This window comes from Pseudophryne corroboree, chromosome 3, assembly GCF_028390025.1.
Source record: "Pseudophryne corroboree isolate aPseCor3 chromosome 3, aPseCor3.hap2, whole genome shotgun sequence".
Taxonomy (NCBI): domain Eukaryota; kingdom Metazoa; phylum Chordata; class Amphibia; order Anura; family Myobatrachidae; genus Pseudophryne; species Pseudophryne corroboree.
The window spans coordinates 480983069-480993356 of record NC_086446.1 but is presented as its reverse complement, the minus strand read 5'-3'; positions in this window follow the sequence as shown (position 1 = coordinate 480993356).

The window sequence follows — 10288 nt, the reverse complement described above, 5'->3', positions numbered from 1 at the left end:
CATTTCAGCCATCACTTTGCTCAGCTTGTTCTTAATAGTGCTGTTCATTCTCTCCACCTTTGCACTCGCCTGTGGCCGGTACAGAGTATGTAGCTTGCTATTAATTCCCATCAGTTTGCACATGACCTGAAAGACTTCACCTGTAAAATGGGTACCCCTATCACTTTCAATCATTCTAGGGATACCATATCTGCACACAAATTCCTGCACGATTATCTTTGCAGTGAACGTAGAAGTATTTGTGGCAGCAGGGAATGCTTCTACCCAGTTGGAAAACTCATAAGTACATACTAACACATATTTCAAATTCCTACAGGGTGGTAACTGTATGAAGTCAATTTGTATTACCTGAAAAGGTCCGTCTGTAGGAGGGATATGGGATGGCTCCGTTGGTATTGCCTTACCAATATTCTTCCTCAAGCAAGAAAGACATGTCATTGCTTTCTTACCTGCATGAGAAGAGAATCCTGGCGCACTCCAGTAGGCTCTTACCAGCTTGCACATACCTTCTTTACCCAGATGAGTCAGACAGTGTGCCGCCTCAGCTAGGCTTGGAAGATATGCTCTGGGGGCCACTGGCTCACCGTGTCCATCTGTCCAAAGTCCCGAGGACTACTGACCATATCCCTTCACCTTCCAGACTGCCTTTTCCTGTAGGGAACACAAATTTAGCATTTCAATTAACTGTTGTGTGTTGACCATGTTAAATGTAATCAGTAGTATGATATTCGTTTGTAAGGTTGTGCTTGCTGCTGATTTAGCAGCTTCGTCTGCCCGGCTGTTACCAAGTGAGACTGGGTCTTGGTTGTAAGTGTGTGCTTTACACTTGATAACAGCCACTCTGTCTGGTTCCTGTATTGCCGTCAGAAGCCTTTTGATGTGGGACGCATGCGCTACAGGTGTGCCAGCTGCCGTCATGAAATTTCTGAGGCGCCACAGGGCCCCAAAATCATGCACCATTCCAAAGGCATACCTAGAATCCGTGTATATATTAGCTGACTTACATTTGGCCAACTCACATGCTCTGGTCAGTGCGACTTGTGCTGAGTGGGGTGGGCCAAGAGGTTCAGCTTCTATGATACCTTCGTCATCTACAACTGCATATCCGGTGCACAGGTCTCCCGATTCCGTCTGTCTGTGGCAACTACCATCAGTATAGAAGGTAAAGTCTACTTCTTCCAGTGGGTTGTCACGGATGTCATGCGTATCAGTATCTGCACTAAATCCTCCTTCACCGTCGTTCTCATCCTCCACCCTTTGTGCATGACCAGGCACACTTGGCAAGTAAGTTGCAGGATTTAGTGAGCTGCATCTCTTAATGGTGATGTTTACAGGGGCCATCAGTGATAATTCCCACTTTGTAAACCGTGCTGATGAGACGTGTCTGGTTTGGGCGGAGTTCAGCAAGGCTGATACTGCATGAGGTGTATGGATTGTCAAGTCGTGTCCTAACACTACGTCCTCGCTTTTACTTACCAGCAAAGCTATCTCTGCAACACTTCGCAAGCAAGTGGGGAGAGACCGTGCTAGAGTGTCCAACTGTGCACTTTAGTAGGCTACCGGTCTGCTGGCATCACCATGTCTCTGTGTTAAGACTCCAGCCGCACACCCAGCACTTTCGGTACCGTACAATTCAAAGGGCTTCTCATAATCTGGCATACCCAACGCAGGTACTTGTGATAAACACTGTTTTAGTCTCTCAAACGCCAGTTCGGACTCATCTGTGTGAGACATCCGTTCCGGTTTGTTTGAAGAGACCATTTCTTGCAAAGGTAATGCCAGTATGGAGAACCCTGGAATCCAGTTCCGACAGTACCCACACATTCCGAGGAAAGTGCGGATCTGTTGCTGAGTTTGTGGCAGAGTCATGTCGCGAATGCCTGTATTCTATCAGCGGTGAGGTGCCTAGGTCCTTGCGTCAAGCAGTGTCCCAAGTATTTAACCCTAGTCTGGCACAACTGCAACTTATCCTTTGAAACCTTGTGTCCTGTCTGGGAAAGATGAAACAGAAGCTGTTTAGTATCTTTCAAGGACGACTCGAGTGAGTCAGAACACAACAACAAGTCATCAACATATTGTATTAGCACTGATCCACTCTCAGGTTGAAAGGATTGTAAGCAGTCATGCAAGGCCTGGGAGAAAATACTTGGGCTGTCAATGAAACCTTGAAGAAGATGAGTCCAGGTGTACTGTACTCCCCTGTACGTGAAGGCAAAGAGGTATTGGCTGTCAGGGTGAAGAGGGACAGAAAAGAAAGCAGAGCAGAGATCAATGACAGTGAAGAATTTTGCGGTACGGGGAATTTGCATGAGGATAACAGCGGGATTGGGCACTACAGGAAATTGGCTCTCAACTATTTTGTTTATCCCTCTTAAATCCTGCACTAACCTGTAACCACTCCCCCCACTCTTTTTCACAGGGAAGATGGGGCTATTGGCTGTGCTGGACGTCCTGACTCGGATGCCGTGCTGTAGCCACTCTATGACAGGGTACACTCCTAACTCTACCTCTGGCTTCAGAGGATATTGAGGGATTTTTGGAGCTATCCTACCATCTTTTACTTGTACTGCTACTGGAGCTACATTCGCTATCAATCCAGTGTCCTGTCCATCTATGGTCCAAAGGGAACCCGGTATTTGTGAGATCATTTCCTCTACCCTTGATGGACACGTGTCTATAACAGTAGAATGCGACATTAGCCTTTGAGGGTTGTCTAGTATATCTTGAACTTCTTGTGCGTGGTTCTCAGGTATATCCAAGAAGACACCCTCAGGAGTACAATATATGACACACCTCATTTTACACAATAAGTCTCTGCCGAGTAGATTAGTCAGAGCCGATGCAGCCAACAGAAAAGAATGTTTGGTTTGCAAAGGCCCTATCGTAATCTCTGCAGGTCTACTCAAAGGGTATTGTTGCACCGTTTCTGTTACTCCCATTGCCGAAATCGTTTTTCCCGTGCTTTCACACCTTTTGTGGAATTCAACACTGACCTGGCCACCCCTGTATCTACAAGAAAAGGTAATGGTACACCAGCTACATCAACCATGACCTCAGGTTCCTTTCCAAGGCTAGCAATCAACTTCACTGGCTGTAGACTACAGGTGTGGCCTGACCTCTATTGTGTAGTGGGACCTTCCCGCAGCGCATTGGCAGCTACGATATGTGAGGGGGATAACTGAGTTTTCGGAGGTCTGGCAGTCCCTCCTAGGAGGGTACATCCGTGTTTCCCCTCTATGTGGTCCCTGTTCCCAACTATGTGTGTTATAGCGTGGTTCGTATCCAGGTCTAGGGGGTCTGTATACATTATGTGTCCCTTTACTCCTACATTCCCTTGAGTAATGCCCTTCCTTCTGGCAATTGTAGCATACTATTACCTGTGACTTACCATCAGGGGTCTGGGGTTTTGGCTGATGGGACTTTCCTGTGAGTGCCTGTATACTTACCATCATCAGCTTATCCCCTTGTGACTCCCTGTGTTTAGTGATATTCCGATCATGCTCGATAGCGGACTCTCTCAATGCAGCCACCGATATACTTCTCCAGTTAGGTAGAGAGGTTTGCACCCTTGTCCTCAGTGTTTCCTTTAAACCATCCATTAACACCGAGACAGCTACCTCCCTGTGATGTGCATTATCCTTAATATCCTCGATCCCAGTGTATCTAGCTATTTCCTGCAGTGCTCTATGGAAATTTTCAGATGCCGTTTCACCTTCCTTTTGTCTTATGGAGAAGATTTTATTCCATTTAACAACAGTAGGGAAATACACTCTTAATTGCAGATTGATTTGCTTTACGTTATCCTGATTGTACTCATCAGTGAGAGGTACTTCTGCATCTAACTTACAGTCCGTTATGAATTTCGTGATAACAATATTTGAGGGTAAACACACCCGTAGCACTGTTCGCCAGTCTTTGTTTGTTGGTTCATGGGCGTTACCTAACTCTTTAACGAATTTCTGGCATCCGACTAGATCTTTTCTGGGATCGGGGAATTCTGACATAATTGACCTTAACTCTGCTCGGGACCAAGGACAATGCATGGCAATGTTCCTGATGGGAGTTACTCCCTGATTGTCAGTTCTACCGTTGGGAACTGCAATCACCCTGACAGGATTTAATTCAACTACATCATTTTGGCTTGGCTCTATAATGCGGGGAGTAATCGTCTCTGCATACCACCTGAGTATTCTGTATGGTGGCTGCTAGAGAGAGTGCCGATATCGTGCTGGGCTCATCTTCCTGCTCACAGTCCTGGGAAAAATTTAAAACGGGATAAAGCTGGCAAAGGTTTATGGTTAGCACATTGATCAATTACTTTCCTATCCTTTACCAATGCACCATTGCTTGTAGCCAATTTCTCCCCATCAACATATGGTGGTGGTGGTGGTGCGATCGTCATCGCTTTCCCGCTAGTTTTGGAACCTGCTGTGCAAGCCAATTCACTCTGCACATCCCCCTCTTGCTGCCACAAGTTTAAACAATCTGTATGTCTGATCCTTTGTTTTCTAGATTTTATCAGACATATCCTAATCCTTATGTTCTGTAATACCTCTGGCTTAAAGCTGCCCATCCTAGGGAATGATGCCCTATCGTCAGCAGTCATACGTACCCATTCAGAACAAAAAGTCTCTGCGTGTGGACCATATTTCCCACACATAATAAACCTCACTGACCCCCTGGGCCGCGGATCTTCAGCCTGAACCCTGGCTACCAAACGCCCACCGCTTGTGCAATTGGATCCCATCGCGGACTTTTTCCTTTAACGCAATCCCCAATGCACGACATGAATAGACGGTGAAAGTTCTCAGAGCGCTTTCTCCCACTCCTTCTCCGCTGATGTACCACGACTCACTCCAATAGTGACCACCACGTACCCAGTGAGGACCCTACCTGGCTTCTATTCACTGGAAGTTTTAGGAGTGACTTACCTTTTCCAGTGAATATCTACCATTGGAGATTTTCCTGAGAAAGACCAGCGAAAACTCCCTATACACTTATACACAAATCACGCTTGCATATGCTCTACACGGCGCTAATGATACAGTAGTTTTGCGCAAAAAGTTTGCACAAGGGTATCAAGTTGCGCCACGTATCGCACCCACAAATGCGCGGTCCAATCGCACAGCATATAGGTACTTGTTACCTATCCGTTCTACGACCACTGGAGTCGAATATACAAGCTGCGCTCCTCAGCCGGAGCGTAACAAAAAAACCTTTACTTCAGTCCACAATCCTTTACTACACAATGCACAATTCCCTATTACGCTCCTCTGCAAATCTCCTCACGATTTGCGTATTTCACTATCTGTTAACGTGAGTCAGCCGCCTCACGCCGCCAAGCCTCCACTTACTTGGTGTCACCGACGGGATCCCGAATTCCCGGGGTTCAATACACTCACTCCGACTTTCAGCTCACACAAATACACAGTGTTTTTCTGTACAGAAAAAAATTCCACTCTTTCTGATTGGCAGCTTTACCCCAGAGGCAGTACAGTTTAGACAAAAGTCTTACACTAATCTGCTTTTGAAATCGGATAGTTATGTGCTATTTGTATTAAAAGTGTACTATCCCACCTTATTTGGACAACTATCGTGTGATTCTATTATGCGCACGCAACACCACGCAAGCTTGCGTAATCACGCAACCGTACGTACCTCTATGCCACGTGTGCGACCTTGCGCCACGTGAACATTTTTGTACGCTGTCCTCACGTTCCGTACCACATGTAGCAGCGTGCGTACGTAATAAAAACCACACTACTTCTATAAATGTGAGAAATAAAACTACTATCGCCCTCTAAACACAACCCACACTGGTTCTGTGTAAACCATAATGACTAGGCCAGAACTGTGTTTTGTGTTTTTACAATTACGTCCTTAATATACTATATCAAATTTATCTATATAGCAAACCACTGTATCCGATTTCACACAGATCTAAAATGACCTAATAATCTATACCTGTGGCAACAATATGTGAGAGGGTATGCAAAGTATCGGTACGCCCTGTGTACGCTTTTTTCGCACCAAAAATTACACTGAGATAATAAACAGCTTTCTTCCTGTCTCCGGGTTTCACTCCAGCATCTCTTAAGACTGCAGTTACAGACTTGATCTAACAACACAAAATAATAGGGTTTAAGAACACCCAAGCAACCAGAAAAAGGTTTATCTTAAGATGCGTCTCCACCCTTTGTTGATAGATCAAAGTCTGTTCTATTAGCTGCAAATCTGTGAGTATGTAGTGAACCGGAGGAGCCCCCAATTGTGAATGCTGATTATTTTATAGGACAAAAAGCAATACCTTATTTCACCAAAGTTCAAGCCGCTGCGGCCGCTGTATTTAATCCTTAACCTCTGTACTGTTAACACACCTTACGTACACATGATCGTACCATGTGCACACTCTGCGTACCTACGCCGAACGGACGTAGTAAGTACACAGTTTGCGTACACAGGCCTATACACAGATAGCACAATGCAGCAGCCCGAGTGGCTGTAAATACACTTTAAACCTTAGCAGGAAAAAGAGACACGACACCAAATTGTATTTAAAAGTATGTTGGGGTCCAACCCACCAACAGTAATTTACTAGCAGGGGGTTACAATAATAATACAATACAATAAGAGAAAAGGCTACGGTCAATGGTACATACGTTTGTTCACCTGCGCAACCCGGTCCGGTCCTCAGTTGATTTAGGTAGATGACCTTCAGAGAATGTGTATGACCGGGCCTGCAGCTGGCCTTTTATACATTTGTCCAAAACCTAATACAATGGAAACTGTAATCTCTTCACCTATAGGTCAATGGGATGGTCATTTACAGTACAGGAGAGGTCATAGGTCGGTTTGAATAGGTGGGCGATGTCTGGTCCAGGTGCACTTGCAGTTGGTCTCCACTGGGTTCCCGCCGAATATCAGGAGTACAGTAAATACAGTTGATATTAATAGTCTGCTCCTGCGCATATCTTCCGCAAACTGATACCGGAATATTGCTCTTAAAATACCTTACAGCTGGATACCAAACACCACCTCCTAACCTAATTCTGTCCCCTCATATCCTGTAAAGGTGAATCCCTTTGTTATTATACCCTTTAAGCAAGTGTAACTCGCTGGTGTGGTGCATTTAGACTATGTGTAAATTGTGCGCTATGTGTATTAAATATGAAATGTGTCTTTGTGGCTTTTCCATGCGATTACAAATGCTACCGTAATTACTCATACCACGCGCTAATACGCACTACCGCGTGAGCGGCTATACGCAGCTTGCGAGCATGCGCAAGCACGGCAGCACGTGCACGGAGGCCATCTGTGTGGAGTTTGTCCGTGATGTGTATGGCTGAAATATTTTCGACTTCGACAGTACAGATAGAATTTCCCTGGCAGTTTGAGAAATTGGAGCTATCGGGTCTAATTGCAAGACTGGTTCAGAATCCGCAGCCATTGGGTCTGTGTGGTGTGAGTCTTGGGAGGACGAACTACCTTGTTTTTGAGATTTTGTCATAACCATTGTATCTAGAGTACTGATGTGTATAAACCTAGAGTGAGAAGGAGAGGTCAGGAATTTCGCCATCAATTAGTAGGGTCAGATAATATAAGCCTGTGAGATGCAAATGGGGCTCCCCAGCAGAATATTGTTAGTATACCATGTACATTTTCAGAAGTAGGGTATAATCCCCCTAAAGGATATATATTTAAAAAAAAAGTCACATTACAATTTCCAAGTAAAGCTATCAGGAATAAATAATATCAAAGATAACATTTCCAAAAATGTCTGAAATAGAATACAATTTCCGAAGGAATAATACAAATACAAATTCCTGAGTGGATAATTGGCTGTTAAGTGACAGCAGGTACTAGTTGCTCTATTAATCTAAGAAGATAGATGGCTATCTTCATCATTTAATCAATGTACCCGTATCTCTGCAATGTTCTAATGAATGCTCATATTTTTTTCTGGTCATAACTTGCTGGTTGCTAAAGAGAGATCACACCACTCCAATATATACTTCCTTTTTGTTTGCAATTTTTCTTTATTGATTGTTTATGCATACATAATTTGCAATACATACTCTGTAACATTATTGCATATGTTATCTGTTTGTTTGTCTTGAAAACCGATAAAAACATGTTGAATTAAAAAAAGGGGCAAGACTCACAAGGCATGGTTTTCCCGTGTGTTTACCCCTTTATTAAGTCCTTAATCGTCCGGCATACCGCACCTCCAATCTCGGACTCCATTATATCCCACCGTAGGAGTACAACGTTCTCCCGTCCTGGCTACTCTTTGCTTGCCATATCGGGGTTGGTCTGTTGCTCTCTTCTTTGATTCTATCTTGCAGTCAGGTGACCCCTGACTTTATAGGCGCTAAATCCTGTTCCTGTCTGCCTGTATTGAAATTTCCAGTGTTTCTGACCTCGGCCTGTTTGCCGACTGTTCATCTGGTTACTCCTTTGGTCTGACTGTTTTCTCTATCCACCATCCAATTAGATCTTAGGCCGCTCCCTGTGGGCATTGTACAGCAAAGCCTAAAATTCTTTGCATGGGTCATTGGTGAATACCAACATAGGTGTTGGAATTGTGGGGGGTCAAGGGGGTGATCCCCCGATTGAGAGGTACCAGTCAATTTACTGGGTTGTGGGGTGCAGTGCAGTCATCTAGGCTTACTACAGCCCTTCTCTGCTAACCTCCAGGGCCCTCCTCCCCTCTGCACCCAGCTCCAGCCCCCACAGTGTGTGGCTTTTTACTCTGCGACCAGCCTCGTGCCCTTCCTACTTCCGACTTCATATGTCCATCCCCTTCCCCCTCAGCTCCCCCTTCATCCTTTCTCTCCCTTCACAACACCCCCTCCCCCCCAATAGACAGAGTTAAAAATACTGTGGCACCCCTGATTAACAGGTCTGTTAGACTCCATGGGGTAAATTTGCTAAGATTGGAGTTCTATTTAAGATGCGATGTTACCTAGCACCTTCTAGAAGATAATACCTGGAATCTGATTTGTTGCTATGGGTTGCTAACATCCCATCTTAAATAGACCTCCCATCTTAGTAAATTTACCCCATAAGGGAATGATTCTAGTTTGCCAGCGCAAATTTTGGTTGGCAATAAATCCGCTTCCTTCATATTTTTGTTCATAACACCAAGCTCTGATTGTACAGAGCTATTGGGGCTTTTATTAAGCGCAGGGGACCTCTAAGATATTGGCATACAATCTTATTCAGAACCCATAATCACTAATAACTCTGATACATCTACATAGCCACACATAGAATTCGCCATCTGTTGTGCAATTTTCCAGCCATCCAAAGAAGTCTCTCTCAAACAATATTCCTCAGATAAACAACATAGACCCCACCTATGATTAAAAAAATATACACTTACCTTTCTTTTGCTTTAAAGGTATCCCACCAAAATGTTAGAAATCAAAAAGTCCCTATACTGCAAAAGGCAGCTAGTATTGGGAGAGCTGTCCTACAGTTAAATCTACATACATGTTAATAAGTGTGGCAATGCATGCGATAAGTGGATGGATGCATCGCATTTAGAATGCAATGTGTGATGCATCCCGCCCACTTACTGCTAAGGCCCCCAAACACAGAGTGATTTCCCTTGGACTCCTGAACACTCCCGGATAAACAATATTGTGCAAACACACAGAACGATTGTACACATGAACCAAGGCTATAGATGGGTCAATAACGACTGCAAATCGTTAACAATATATCTGTAGTAGCCAAAATCCTCAAGATTCATCTTAAAGACTACTTGTAAATTTAAATAAAGGGTGGTACTATCTAGAGCAGGGGTGGGGAACCTCCGGCCCGCGGGCCTTATAGCCGTTTGGTCCGGCCCACCCGCTCCTCTCAGTGAGACACGCCGCCGCACAGTCCGGCAGCAGCGTGTCTCAGCTGTCACCACACGGAGGAGAGCGCGGCTATTGTCGGGCGGCGGCGGCGTGTAGGACTTGAAACCAGCCGCCGGTTCGTGAGCCAATCAGAGCTCGCAGACCGGCAGCCAATCAGGAGCCGCGGCTGCCGGTCCGCGAGCTCTGATTGGCTCTCGAACCGGCGGCTGGTTTCAAGTCTTACACGCCGCCGCCCAATATAGCCGCGCTCTCCTCCATGTACCCGCCGAAAGGAGCGGTAAGCGGGATGGGGGGGGGAGACGGGGGGGCATCTGTATACCTGGCACTGTGGGGGTCATCTGTATACCTGGCACTGTGGGGGTCATCTGTATACCTGGCACTGTGGGGGCATCTGTATACCTGGCACTGTGGGGACATCT